The 16,073-nt window shown below is 37.6% G+C and overlaps 1 protein-coding gene across 1 annotated transcript in view; it reads right to left on the reverse strand.

Moving 5' to 3' along the window:
• OCA2 (OCA2 melanosomal transmembrane protein) overlaps positions 1–16,073 on the reverse strand; it is a 185,898-nt gene that overhangs the window by 128,022 nt on the left and 41,803 nt on the right. The window lies entirely within an intron of this gene.

The following is a 16,073-nucleotide window of genomic DNA, read 5'->3' on the forward strand; positions in this document are numbered from 1 at the left end:
ATATTTTAAAATAAAGGAGCAAGGTAGAAAACCTCAGTAAATATCTCAGTGGTAGCTTGTTTAATGCATCCTTCATATTGGGGCTACAAATTGAATTGGTGTCATACCATTAAAGGGAGTAATTCCATTAAAGAAAATGCAACAACAAAATATTTTATATAATTGAAATTCTCTGTTATCATTGACCTCTGTTCATATGAAAGGCAGGATATAAATAAATAAGTAAATTAAATAAGTAAATTAAATATGATCTAGCAAAATATTATTCAGAAGAAACTATTTCACAAAATCTATTTACTGCTAACAGTACTAGAATATGTTTGGATATCCAGAAAAAAATAAAACAACCTTTGTAATTCTCTCCATTTATTTCTATTTCAATGTGGGGGGCAGAGTAAAAGAAAAGGGGTTTTTTTATGTATTTATTACCACTGGAATGGAAATTTTAGAATTACTACATTGCAATCAATAAGAGAGAGATTGAAATGACACATCACATCAACTCTTGATTAACACATCAACGCTGCATATTTTGCTTCCTGGTTGCCAAATATTGCCAAATATATGAATGGCTAATGAGAACATGTTTAAGTAGACCATGCAACATAGCTGTTGATGAATGTGCTAAATACTGTCCCAACAGCATAAATTCTTCATCAGTCTGAATAGAATAGAATAGAATTCTTTATTGGCCAAGTGTGATTGGACACACAAGGAATTTGTCTTAGGTGTATATGCTCTAAGGAGAATAAAATACATTAATCAAGAATAAAAAGATACAACACTTAGTGATAGTCAAGATTACTAATAAGCTATCAAATCATACTAGGAAACAAATAAACAGTGTAAATTGAAAGATACAAGCAACATAGTTATAGTAATAAGTGGAAAGAGATAGATACTAGGAAGGAAGAGAAGAATAATAGTAATACAGTCTTAGTAAATGATTTGACAGTGTTGTGGGAATTAGTTGTTAAGCAGAATGATGGCATTTGGGGAAAAAAACTGTCCTTGGGTCTAGTTGTTTTGGTGTGCAGTGCTCTAAAGCCTCGTTTTGAGGGTAGAAGTTGAAACAATTTATGTCCAGGATGTGAGGGGTCTGTAGGTATTTTCACAGCCCTCTTTTTGACTCATGCAGTATACAGGTCCTCAGTGGAAAGCAGGTTGATAGCAATGGTTTTTTTCTGCAGTTCTATTTGTTGAAGTCTGTGTTTGTTTTGTTTGGTTGCAGAGCCAAACCAGACAGTTAATGTAATGTATATCCATAATTATTCTCCCGAGAGACAAGGGGGCAATTTATAACAGAAGGTTAAATGCTTACTTACATATATGCTTAGGTTATAGAACAGACAAGAATCTCCATGCAAAGTTAGCACGCTATGGGAAGGAGATGTATAACGGCTACATACCCTCTTGAGGCACAGCTAGAGTCAAATGAAATATAAATAATTTCCATGCACTTTGGTTTTACTTGATTACAAGCAGAGGAAGGATCCTTGCCAGAACAAGTACAAGAATGTATCTTTCTGTTCCAGGATGACTGGAATGAAAACCACACACCTGCCCCATGCATCAAACAGTATTAGAAAAATAACCCACACTGTCACAAATTATTGTCATTAATGTGAGGTTATTTTCTAAGGATCCCAGACATGTGAAAATCATCAGTTTATTTGTTTTGGGAAGGAAGGGGAGAAATTCTCCTTCTAGATGCCATGTTTCTATTAAGGCTTTTCCTTTCTCTCCTATAATTAGTTAAATATGTGAGAAATAAAGAGATTTTCACACCACCACTGTTTTCATTTCCCAACTCTCAAAAGCCGTTTGAAGGCAAGCTGTGATTGTCTTCACTTCTGGAGACCTAATAAGCTGAAAACAACTGAAAATTATTACTTTATGCTGAGTCCCACAACTGCAAAAATCCCTTCATGTCTCACTCTACATAAAAGGGAAAGAAAGAAAAGGTTTTTAAAAACATCAATAATATGGCATTTTGTAGGGTCCTTCTTGCTTGGACTGCCCTGAAACTATATGTAAGGAAAGGAAAAAATACCACTAATGGAGAAACAAGGCACAACATTTCAAACAAAAACAACAACAACAGGTATAGCAGTTTTGATTAGCCCAGAGATGAATCGGAAACAAAACATCTCAGTTTTACAGAACTGCTGATCTCACTGGAATTCAGAAGACCAAAACTGCTTCCGAAGTGGTGTACAATCTATGTTACAAACCAGGCTGACAACAAAATGATGTCCCTCCAGAAGATGTTTATACTTGTGTGGAAGTGTGCATCAATTCCTATCATATAAAGGATAATATTTTACCTTTATTATAGGGATTATATTAACAGCCATCATAGGCAATATTTGGCTAAATGGAACAGAAAATCCTTAGAAGATGGAATAGTATAACATGCTTTCTCTGTGTGTATTATTATTATTATTATTATTATTATCATTATTCATTAAATATGAAACTCAGTCAACTGAACATTCAAAAATGCATCACAAATACCATTGACTGGTGCTAATGGTTGATACGGGTTGCTGCCAGCGTCCTAGGTATCAACCAAATGCCTTCTTAAAATGTACGATGTTCCAAGTAGCACAGTTTTTTGCAGTTCCGCTGATGTTATTGCAGGAAGCTGCAATTTGCTGATGTATCTTATAAAATTCTTGGACATGGTACCAAGTGCCCCGATGACAATGGATATCACTGTTACATGTTTCATCCATAGTCGTGTAGTTTTGATGGCCAGGTTGCGATATTTCATGATTTTTTTTTCCAGTTCTTTTTCTTCAACTATGGCGTCTCCTGGTATCACAATGTCAATAAATTGTACGCTTCAGTTTTCGACAACTGTGATATCTGGCGTGTTGTGTTCCAAATGACGATCTGTCTATATTCAAAAGTCCCACAAGAGCTTCACCTTCTCATTTTCTATAACTTTTTCCATGTTATGTTCCCATGACTTTTTGGATACAGGAAAGTCGTATTTTTTACATAATGACCAGTGGACTAATTTAGCAACTCGGTCGTGTCTAGCTTTGTAATCAGTTTGTGAGATTTTTCTGCATTCACGTATTAAATGTGAAACAGTTTCAACTTTGTTGTTGCAAAGTCGGCAGTTTGGATTGTCGGTGGATTTTTGTATCTTTGCTTTCATGCTTTTTATTATTATTATTAAATTCATATGCCACCCATTTCACCATCGAAGTGACTGTGGGCAGCTTAAACCACCATAAAAACAAGAATACAAAAGCATTAATAACTTTAAAATTAACAGGGACTGGAAGTAGGAACCAGTATAGGAGTGGGATGGAGATGGGATTGTCTTTCTTAGTCCATTAGGCACTTCCAGCATGGAATGCCCCAGGGGTGAAATCTAATTTTTTTTGCTACCGGTTCTGTGGGCGTGGCTTAATTAGTGGGTGGGACTTGGTGGTAAGGTGACTGGAAGGGCGTGGCTTGTTGGTCAGGTGGGCGTGGCCAAGTCAATGTTACTTCTTTGCCCTTTTTAAACCTACAAAACACAACACAACACAACTGGCTCACCCACAATATAAAAGCAACTGTGCTAGACCCAAAATGGCCCCTGCAACAAATAGGAACCTCACACAGCCACAAAAAGCCCAAAAAACCAACTTCCACACTTTACACACACACAACACAACACAACACAACTGGCTCACCCACAATGTAAAAGCAGCTGTGCTAGACCCAAAATGGCCCCTGCAACAAGCAGGAACCTCACACAGCCACAAAAAGCCCAAAAAACCAACTTTCACACTTTACACACACAAAATTCCACATACAGCTTTGTGAGATTTTGTGTGATTGTGTAGTTAGAGTGAAACACTACAGAAACACACTAAATCTCAGAAAGCTGCACAAATATTATTTTATTTTAATTTATTTTTATTTTTATATAAAAGCAGCTAAATTTAAAACTTCCTAAACTTTACATGGCTAGGTCTAAAAAAAGAACAACTAAAAAAAAAATCCCAATTAACTATTTTTTTAAAGCTCCCAAAGGGGAAAAAAACTTACCCAATTGAACAGGGGTCTCCAACCTTGGCAACTTTAAGACTTGTAGACTTCAACTCCCAGAATTCCTCAGCCAGCTTTGCTTTGCTGGCTGAGGAATTCTGGGAGTTGAAGTCCACAATCTACTTGATTGCAGGCAGGGAGATTCAGTTGCTTGCTGATGCAATCGAGGGATTACAGCAAGGCGTTGCGACCAGCAGCTAAAGTAAGCAAGCTGAGGGGGGGAGGGGGAGGGATTTTTGCTACCGATTAGCAGGCAGAGCCATTTAAAAAGAAAAAAGTTTTTTTCTTTTACATGGCTCTGGCAATCCAAGCTGAGTTGCCTGATCAGCAAGCAACTCAGCTGGGATCATCAGAGCTTGGCTGGTCAGAGCCATTTAAAAGAAAAAAAAGGCTCTGATGATCGCGTGGCTCAGCTGAGCATGGGGGGCAGGGGCAGGGATTTTTGCTACCGGTTCTCCAAACTGCCCGTCGCCATCGCTACCTACTCGCCCGAGCCGGTCCAAACCGGGAGCATTTTACCCCTGGAATGCCCCAATCAGACACCAAAGCCATTCAGCAGAGAAGGCCAAGAGAGTGAGGATGGATCTCCCCTCCAACAGCATTTTGTTCCAGAGGGCAGGAGAAAAAGTTCTCCCAGACCCCACCAATTAAACATTGAACAATTGGGTCCGTAGCATGGCCCTTCTTCCAGAGTGTGTGGGATGGGCCAGTCCCACTGGGGTGAGACAGTTCTTGAGGTAGTTTGATCTCATGTCATGAAGATTTTAAAGGTAATTTTTAAAAAATACTTTCAACTGAATTCAAAGCAAATCAACAACCACTGCAATTTATATAACAGCAGTGTTACATAGGCCATTCTAGGGGTTCCTAGTTACAATATACAGTATATTAGAATTGTGCTTCAAGAGGTCATGTGCACATGCAAAGACAGGACTGTTAATGAAGCCATGGCGCGAGCATAGTTTCCCCCTCTGAGTAATTGGCAAAGTCCTATTAGGGGTGTATTACATACATATATCATTGGAGGTTCCATTGGGCTTTTTTCCATTTATAATGAATTGAATCTGCTTGTTTGATGAGAATCTCTCCAAAAGGCCTAGTTCTTTCTTCTTAGGGGTAAATAGACAAGGAAGCAGTTTGCAACAGTTCTCAAACTTTGGAACTCCCTCTCTTTAAACTCCTTCTCTCATGGCATTCAAAAGATCACTGAGACAGTTTTATTTCATTGAATCATCAACCCAGATTAAGTACCATTGGTGTTATCTTGGGCTTTTTTATTGCTGGGCATTGTTTATCACCTTTAAAGTTTTATAACTTGTACAGAATCTATTTATTGCATGGAGACATTAAATAAGTATATAAAGTTTTCCCCCAGTTTGGGAGGGGAAACCATGAATTACTCTGATTATTCTGTATTATTTTAAATACAATAATTCTCTTTAGATAATTTTAACATAATAATACTTTTAAAAAATAATAATAACCAGGTGCAACAGTTTAAACATGGCTGCAGAACCTGTCTCCCTCTGCCTAGTAGCTAGGCACAACAACAGGAGAATGAAATCTGATAAATTTCATAAAGATTGATTTTCTGTACATTTCCTTTCCCCGTGCAGCTTTTTGCCACATATCTTGAGTGAACCTTGGGACTTCAGAAGAGACTGTGGATAGCAGTATATTTATGTAGCCAAGAAGTAGGTGGTGAATTCCTATTGGATGAAAATCCTTCACAGACATTGCAATACTGTAGATGCAACACCTTTGTGTCAAAATGTCCTTCCATTCTCTCATTCCAGGAAATTTAGGATTAAAAATAATAACTTGAAAAAAGCTCTATACATCCAATAAAGCTGTATTATCGATCAAAAATGTATGCACCCTGTCATCATGATATTTTGAAATATTGTCACCTACTTCTATAATATATTAACTAACTTAAAAAAGCATTTGAGAAGCTAATACTTGCAGAAGATAACAGTGGTCTTATAACAGATATTTGTTTGCCCAAATCAAACTTTAAAAATGTCCCCTGGAATTCCATATTCATGCACCCATGCATGGACACAACATATAACTTATTTCTTCTGCATAACATTTTTGATTTTCTTCCTCAGTACTTAGTTTATAAATGTTTGGTACAAACAAATTTCATTGATAGTAGCATTATGTCATTTATAAAAAAAGATTTATGTGCTGGGATCCAGACAATCTTTTATATGTCATTATTATTGAGGTAAAATATGAAATCAGGAGCATGTCACATTTATGGAGAACATTCATATATAAAGGTTTACATTTCAGGGCTAACCTTCTTCAAGTGGAGATAAGATTAAAACGATTAAGATTAAGACTAAATACATCACAATTAAGCCCTAAGCATTAATGTAGTCAACCTCACCAAAGATGAATTCTGAAATAGTAAATAAGGTTTTGTGGATAAATAACAGTGGCTCAAGCATGACCTTCTCCTTATACCAGGGGTCCCCAACTCCCAGTCCGTGGATCGACATTGGGCCAAAGCATACCAGAAACTGGACTGTGCAAACAAGCAAAGCCACATCCACAGGATGCAGGCAACACGCAAAACCATGGCCCCTCCAGGCCACGGAAAAACCTCTCTCTTCAGAACCAGTCCCTGGTGCCCAAAAGGTTGGGGACCGCTGTCCTATACAATAGGGATCCTCACAAATCTCATCAGACAGCCTTGCATTCTCCATAATGCTGTTCTATATCTAATTAAGGTGCAAAGGTGTTATTTACTCAGTAATCTGTTGACATAAAAATCTTTGGAGGTTTTTCTAATAAGGAAGAGGTAAGTTTTATCTAAAATATCATAAGTCACATACAGAATTAAATATTGGGTCAGATTTTACATTTCTAATAACATTCTTTTCTGCTTTCTATATGCCAGTGATGGCTAACCTTTTTCCCATCGCGTGCCAGGAGAGGGGGGGCAGGGGAGGGTCGTGCGCGCACATACCCACACCGATAATTCTATGCGCCCTGCCCTGCGCACGCAACCCCCCCCCCCGCCGCTCCTGGCACATGATGGCCTGGTAGGCCCATTTTTCTTTCTTACCTGGCTCCAGATCCTCTCTATGCATCTGGTAAGAGTGAAAACAGCTTTTCCCACTCCCTCAGAGGCCCTCCAAAGGCCTGAAGGGGCCCATTTCCCAACTTCCGTTGGGATAGGAAGTGACTTTTTTGCTGTCCCCAGCCTCCAGAGCCTCTCTAGGAGTCTCTAGGAGCCTCTCTAGGAGTCTCTGGAGGTGGGGAACAGCAAAAAACATCACTTCCTGTCCCACCAGGTGTTGGGAAATGAGGCCTTTCAGGCCTCCGAGGGAGTGGGAAAGGCTGTTTTCGCCCTTCCCAGTTAAATAGAGAGGATCCGGAGCCAGGTAAGAAAGAAAAATGGGCCTCCCCCACCCCTCCAGGCCCTCCAGAGGCAGGAAACAGCCTGTTTCCATACTTCTGGTGGGCCCAGAAGGCCCGAAAATCAGCTGGCCGGTGCGCGCATGCGCCCCAGAGCTGAGCTAGCGTGTCCACTGATATGGCTCCATGTGCTACCTGTGGAACACGTGCCATAGGTTTGCCATCACGGCTTTATGCCATCAATATGTAACATTTTAGTGTTTTTGATATGATCAACTATATTATTCCCTTCTAGTGACCTCCAAGATACATTTCTAAAAATAGAACAGGCTGAAACAAATTCAGATATCTGACACCAATTTTATATCCCTTTGAGATAAGAACTTGAGTGGATTTCACTTCACTTCAGTCATCCTTGAAAATGTTTTTTCCTTCCAAAATTCCAAAGACAAAGGGCATGACACCGGAAGATCCCAGGTGGTAAAAAAAAGAACCTGCTGTTTTGATTTTTAAATCATTTACTGCTTTCCCAGCCAGAACTAAAAACATTATTTTAAATTATATAATGAACCCAGCAAATCTCTTTGCCTTCATTTCTTATTATTTGGGTTAAATGAATGTTACATGGCATTGCTTGTTCCCCAGCATTAGATGTTTCATTCCTAATTGCTGGAGAACATGTTCTTCTTTAGTGTTCATTGTTTATTTCCTGGAATGCCATCTAGAGTTGCTTTAGTGACTGAGGCAACTAATACATTGAATGAATGAATGAATGAATGAATGAATGAATGAATGAATGAATGAATTTACCTCTGAAATGAGCTTGCAGTGACCTCAGTGTAAAACTTTAAATGAAACTAAAGGCATGTTGCTAATTCCTATTGATCCCTCTCATATTTGTCTTTCATGCTCTAAATATATCTGTTTCTCAGGAAGAAATTTATTTTGGTTTAGTAAGAATAGCAATGTTCAGTAGTTGCCATTGTAATAATAAAAGCAGAGTTGCCTTTCTCCCCAGTGGCCATCTGCCACAAAAATGTATTGGGGAATATTTGTTGTTGAAATTTGCTACTATCTGGATTAATAAGGAGAGAGACAGTAAAAGACCGAGCCCTTAGAGGTAAGCCAGATCAAGGAACAAGCAAGGGAAGGATTCCAAGAATGCTTTTGTGGAAATAACAGAATCTTTGAAGCCAGACCAAAATCTCCACTGCCCTTTTGGAAGCATAATAAGGCGGTTTTGAATCCCTCTCTTTGCGTTTCTACTTTCCGAGGGCAGAGCAAACTTGTCACTCTCCCATCTCCTTCTGAAACCAAGAGCTAATTTCCTCTAGAGAAAAAGACAGATCCATCCAACAGTACAGGTAGTCCTTGACTTACAACCATAATTGAGCCTGGAATTACAGTTGTAGATCACCGTCATTAAGCGGTCCACCATGTGAGTCTGCCTGATTTTACATCCTTTTATGGTTAAGTGAACCAATTGTTCACCAAGGGGGATATTTGCCCAGCAACTGGAAGTAAGCACCAGTTTCTGGGCAAAATAATGCAAATCACAGTCACGTGACAGTGGGACACTGCAAGCAGGCAGAAATGCAGGCCAGTTGCTGAGCACCCAAACTGCAGTTATGTGACCTCAGTGGGAGGTGAATGTGTCAGAGTTTGTTGCAAAAATCAAATCCAGAAAGCACACACAGGCAGACTGATGCATCAGGATTCATTAACTTCTTTATATACATACTAACACAAGTAATATATATAATACCAAGAGTGGATTTCTTTCAATGTGGTAGCAGCTACAAGCGAAACACAAGCAGAGTACAGCAGACTAGTTTCAGTTCTTAGCACACACACAGAGCTGAGCCACGCCCAATCTACAAAACTGTTTCAGTTTCTAAACAGTCCCCATTGGCTGACTTAGTTGCTATGCCTATTCATTGGCTGACCTTGTTACCATGTCTCTGCCAATTCATGAATATTCTAACAGAATATTAGCCCTGAAGCGAACCGGGCTGAAGCCATCTCTGAGGCTTCAGGGTTGCCACAGAATTTCGAATCTGGCAACCTTTTTGAGGGTACATCATAACTTTAAATGGCTGCTAAGCAACCAATCATAAATCAAAGACTACCTGTAAGTTAAATGACTATTCACACTTTGAGAATAGTTTGACAAAAACCCTTAAGATTTCAGACAGACAAGACCCCAAAAGAACTTTTGTTTGTATGGGTTAAGTTAGTTGATACTTACCAGTGGTGAGTTGCTACCAGTTCGCCCCAGTTCGGGCGAACTGGTAGTAGCAGTGGTGGGAGGCTCCGCCCACCCAAATACACTCTGTGCATGCGCAGAAGCTTCTGCGCATGTACAGAAGTGGCGCGTGAATGAGCGAACTGGTAACAAAGGTAAGTGAAACCCACCATTGATACTTACCATATTAATAACTAAAATTGACCCATTCACTGCTGGCACAGCCTCTCAAAACTGTTTGGAATTTAATATTGCATTATTTTTCAGCATAGCCTGACAAATAATTTTGATATTGCGGACCCCTGAGAGGTGTTGGGGGGAAGGGGTCCTAGGACCATGCTTGAAGAAACACTGAATTAAAGGAATCAATATTTATTCAGGCTTCTGCACAAAACAGAAAATGTGCAACAACCTCAAAAGGTACATTAACTTTAATGAACTGATATTTTAAAGTAAACACACCTTTATCAAGCTCACATGGAAAAAGATAGGCTGCTTTCATGAATAGCCAAAGGGCTCTGCTTCAGCAAGTTACAAAGCATTTCTTCCAAATTATTTTCAAAGTGTGCAGAGCTTTTGTAATTGGAACACAAATCTTGTTATTGATTTCATCATTTACAGAAAGCAACAGTGAAATACAAATAAAGAAATACAGAAGAAATGCAAATAAAAATGTGGTAAGTACAATTAGCATAATTTTTCAACAGCACTTGGATATCATAGATAGAAACTATAGAATTTTATCATAGAGTTTAACAGGAAAAAAATAGCCCAAAATATATTAAGGTAAGCCTATTTGAAGCCTGGCAAAATCATTCTATTGCACTCAGTTCCTTCAAATCATAAATGAAATGTTACTTTGAATTTTAACATGCTGTTTGAGTATCTGTCATTTTTGTGTGAAAATTTAATTTATTGTAAAACAATGTTGGTGTTAATATAAAGCTGAGCACAATTGTTTAGAAAGAGTTGGTTTTGATGAAATCTAGCCAGATTCTTTTCCAAAAGACTGTAGTTAATTAGAAAGCTTATCTCAGATAGTTTATTAGATTTGTACTTTGAATGTGTTCTATTTTTAGGAATTAGTTACTCTATGCCATCTGGCAGAGGGTCACCAGAAAAGAATAAATTAGTTGCTAATAGCAACAACACTGCAAAACCTCACACTTTGGAGGCATATAATAGAAATCCAAAAATTTAAATAGAAATTTGGCTGATGACTTATGGCATTGGATTTTTCTAAAGAGACAGTTTGCATTGAGTTCCAATTCTATGAGATTTCTACAAGTAAAACAATCTGAGAATTTGGCTGAAGAATTAATGAATACTGTTGTTCTCAGGGCCATATGGAAAACAGGCTAACAGTTGGTTAACACTACAGAGTAATGCTAAAAGTAAATTCATGTATCTTGGTGCACAACCATATCCTGTCCATAAATAGTATTGTGAAAATTCAAAGTTCTGTACAGGATTATTTGTTCACTGAATTAGTTCAAGGTACATAACTCTTGATCTTATCAGGTTGAAATATAGGATTTTTACTCAATTTAAAACTCTCAAGAAGAGCCCAATGAATGAATATTGATTTTTTAACTACCTTTACTGTTAAAACCTTTAAATGCTAACCATATAGCAAATCTTTCTATTTAGTTATATACAAACCTACAGACTTGCCTGTTTATTTATATGGAAATAATTAATCTGATTTTATTGGAGAAAATTTGTCTTGAACTTACATCAAGATTTGCTATGAGTATATTATTTAAGGCAAGTAAGTGTTGACATAGCTATAAGGGCACAATGTTTAAGACAAGACTTCTTCCATATAGTTTCTTATTTGGAACTATATTTGTTTGTATAATTTAGATATCACCCACCTCACAGCAATGACTCGGAGTAGTATAAAAGGTTAAAGCAACAGTTTAGCAATCTAAAGCAGGACGTCCAAGGTCAAAACAATCACAGCAACTAATAAAAAGCAAAATAAATCAGCAGTACTCATCTAAACTCTCAAACTGAATGCATTACAAATTTTGCTCAGAGACTGAAGCATCAATTGGTCAAATATTCTTGAATACTGGCATATTTTTAATGACTCCTGGCAGTTAACCCAATAAAATGCACATAGAACATTGATCAGTACTCAATATTAAGAAATTAAATTCATGTAATACAATCAAAATGTCCATCTTAACAAATAATAATCAGTAAAAACTGTTCATAAAAATAAAAATAGTAAAACATCAGAACAACGCACAGCATTATTTAAACAACCATAAAAATCTCTCCATAAGACTTCGATATTTACTGTCCGAAAAGTAAATAATAATGGGGAAATCTTATTTCCAGGTAAAAGCTGCTATATTCTATAATACCAGGGCCATAATGGAAAAGTTATACTATCTGGCCTTTAACACCCACACTGCCTTGTCTCACTAAAGTGGGGAATTACCAAGAACATCTCAAAAAATGAGCATATTGAATGGAACAATTCCTGCTAAAAAGGAGGCTCTGGAAATATTTTGGGCTAAGCCATATAGTACTCTAATATTACATACTCTGGAATTATATAATGCCTCAGAATAGTTTGAGTTAATCAGTGGTTTGATTAAAGATAGATATTATTTTTGAATTTCTATTTCCTTATGACAAGGTGCATTGGGGAAACCAGCAGGGCCAAAACAAAATTGGGCATTCCTTCTCTTGCTTAGCCACCTTCTATTCAGTCTCTCATTCATTCATTCTCTCTTACATATAGTCTCCCTAACAGGGTTCCGACCAATGCCCTAATTAAAGCAGGAGTCTCAAGCCAGTTTTCAAGAAAAATCCAGTTATTAATTAGGAGTGCCTTGTCGGCATGGACCAAGTGAAGCCAGCTCTGACCCCACTCAGTTCACGCCTTGCCTCTGACCCTGTTTCCCCCTCCCCCCAAGGTGTGTCATCACTCTCATTCCCCAACAAAGCAATTTCACGGGTTGTAGAAGCCACTCCCTCCAGCCGTTATTGGTTTCTGTGGAGATGGCCTTGACTTTGGCCGGCTAGGATGTGTGTTGTTTTGACTTAGGTACAAATTCCTCGATGCAGCTGCGAGGCTCGGTTCCCTATCCCCCTGCCTATGGCAACTCAGGAGCAGGTTAGGGAAGCTTCGTGAGTTGACACTCCCATTATCTCTTCAACCATCATTCTTTATTATTAATCATATTTCCACCTACATCCATGCACACATTAAAACACCGAATGTAATAGCCTCTGGCAAAGCTACCCAACTAGCTTATTATGTATGCTATCACCTCCCTTGTACACCTGCCAGTCAGCTAGTCAACTAGGTTGTTCCACCCAGTTATCTCTGTATTTGCCCTCAGGCTATCAGCCACAGTTTTTGCTGTCATTTTAAAAGCATGTCTTCCACCAATCAAAAAATGTCAAATGGCCACAGGGTTCTCATAGTGACAAATAAAGAGTGAGTACCTGCATGGCAGTTGAAATAAACCTAGTACACAAGATGGTGCATCCATTCTCTGAACTTGAACAACTTAGGACATGATATATATGTAGATCTCAGTGCAGATAGCACCAATTCTCACATTATTCCCCATGACAATGTGGTGATTAATCAGACCAGTGGAAAAGAGATTTGATGGAAGATTAAGCCATTTAGCTATTACAGGACAGCATTAGCAGCAGTTTTGACAATTTACAATCAAGGCAAAAAGAGACAGATATTTAAGACACATACAGTTGCTCACTGTTCTCTTGGGGTGATTTAGGAAATAGAGTACTTTTGAAGTAACTTCTTGTTCAAAATCACTAGGCAACATAGAGACACTTCCTTATAGAGGGAAACCTTGACTTAACAGACCAGTTGTGGAAAAGTGATGTCTGTTATTCATGATTGGCCATTAAATGAGAAGGTATTTCATCCATTTGCATGCTTACATTATTTCTCTGATGTTATAATCTAACAGTTTGGCAATATTATTTGCAGCATTTTCATAATAATTTGATTATATAAATTATTTAAAATGACGTAAACTCAACACAAATTTCATTTGCTGCATCTGAAGTCTATTATGCTGAAGTCCACTAAATCAGGATTTTTGTAATCCTGGGTAATAAAGATGAAAACTAATGTAAATAAAAATGAAAGTGCCACCATGCTGGCTAGAAGCTAAAAATATCCCTATATCCCTTGAACAAATGAATTGTTATAGAATGCACTGCAATTTATTGAAGGGTTGATGGATCCAGGTTAATACACTACATATACAGTATGTAATTTAGTATATTCACACCAACAGTTAACTAAGCATTTGAGCTTCACCATAGATTTAAAAATCAATGTATATAAATAATAAGCCCATTCCCTGAAGGTGCAAAATATCATTCATAATGAATTGTACTTCACCACAAAACGAATTTGAGTCAGTAGAGTTACACAAATGCAAAGACAGGCAAGGGCTACTTTAGGCTGCAATTATTAATATATAGATATATAGCTATGAAATCATATAAAGCAATATATCTCTACTATCTTCAGTGATGGTCAGAGCCACATCAAATACCATTTCTATTTCTAAATACCACAATTTTAGAAGTATTCAGAAGTAGTAGAACAGAAATGGCAATGAGAGTGAAGGGCCTTGAAGAAACTACCTATGTTTAACTTTGAGAGAAAAAGGATCAAACAAAACTATATTATCCTGGATATACATGTGGAGTAAATAACACTGAGTTTACTCTTTGATATATTTTTGGCAAGGGTAGTTAACTATAGTTACCATTTCTGGATCAAACCTCAGTTGGGGATTCTTGCAAGTAACGGAGAGGGAGAGGAGGAAACCTGACCAAGTTCCAAATTATAACTTAATCATAATAACTAAGGAAAATTAAAACAACTTTCTGAGAAATGATACATTTGTACCTGGATGACTGAGATCTCCACATTTTTACCAGGTTCCTACTGCGTCAAATAAGAATACATTAGCCAACCCCACAGAATTTCAAAAGAATAAACATCTGTATTTAATTTGCTCATATCATTAAACTGCTCTATTTTTGTTGCTTTCCCTGAAATATTGTGGATCCTAATGATCAATAACAGCTGCAAAATAGTTCTCATTAAAAAAAAAAGAAAAAAGCCAAGCTTTCCTTAAAAGCCTGCTTCCTTTAAAGCCTCATTTTCTCCAGTTCAGTATTTTTTTTGGTATCTGTAAATATTACGGGAGCATTGTGTCTTTGACCAACTCATTCCTTTTGAAACCATTTGTTTTCTATATATACAGTATTTATGCACACGCCTGTGCACATGCACAGATAAGTGGAAGACTGTTGTTGTAACTTGTTCAACATTAAAAGCTTTTTTTGTTTTGTCTTCCCCTCAGTGTTTTGGGCTTACTGACCGTGGCATTGCAGCATTCAATTTACCCAACACAACACCATCAAAGAAAGAAAACACAAATAAGCTACAAGATGGGAAATGTACGTCACTCCTATTAAACAGTGGAACTATTCAATCTGAATGTCATGAAGCAGGAGAAAATATGAAACTTTAAAAAGTAGATGCCCTTGAAAATTGAGGGTTTTTTCCCATTAAGGGGATGGAGTGGCACCCTCCTGATGTTGGTCGAAAAGCATTTTCTCTCTGTGAAAAAGCATCTCAAAAATCAGAACAATTGCTACAATTTAGAGTAGCAAGCAGTGCCACCCAGTGTTTAAATGCAATCGTAATTTTCAGACCAGGCCACTTTTTATCGTATTTTAAAGAGACATAAAAATCTTATATCTATTGATGGGAGAAGAGATGGTCTTCAAAAATTATAGTGGAAATGGAACTATTTAATTTAAAAAAGTAATTACTGCTCTGTGAAATAAATTCTGCTATGAAGGAAAAAAATCCTAACATGGAAGATTATAACTATAAACTGCAAATCCTCTGTAGCTCCAATAGTGCCTTAAAAAAGGAGGGGGGATCAGGAATCAGATATGTTTCCAAAAAAATGATCAAAGTAAAGGGGAATGACCTCAAAACAGTACACTATTTCCCAAGCTATTCAAGAATTGTATCTCTAGGCATCCAAGAGTATATTAACCAGTTGATGACAGATGCAAAAGTTTTACTTCTTCATCTCTTCATAATGGCTTAGTAACCAGGCTAGGTTTCAAACCCTTCATATCACAGACCCATTAATTGGTAGGGGTCTATATTTGTTTTTCATTTGTTTTTCACCTTACCAAGAGCCACCAGAGACATGATACTGATGTCACCATGCAGCCAGACGATGATTTATGGCCCTTTTCCACGAGAAGACAGTAGATTAATGGAACAAGCATAGTATTTCTTTTAGCCTCTTCATGGAAAATAGTATAACCATAACTGGAGGGAATTCTGATGAAATTAGGCAGC

Source organism: Pituophis catenifer, unplaced genomic scaffold, assembly GCF_029215685.1.
Source record: "Pituophis catenifer annectens isolate HBS135680 unplaced genomic scaffold, rPitCat1.0.hap2 SCAF_4, whole genome shotgun sequence".
NCBI classification, from domain to species: Eukaryota; Metazoa; Chordata; class Lepidosauria; order Squamata; family Colubridae; genus Pituophis; species Pituophis catenifer.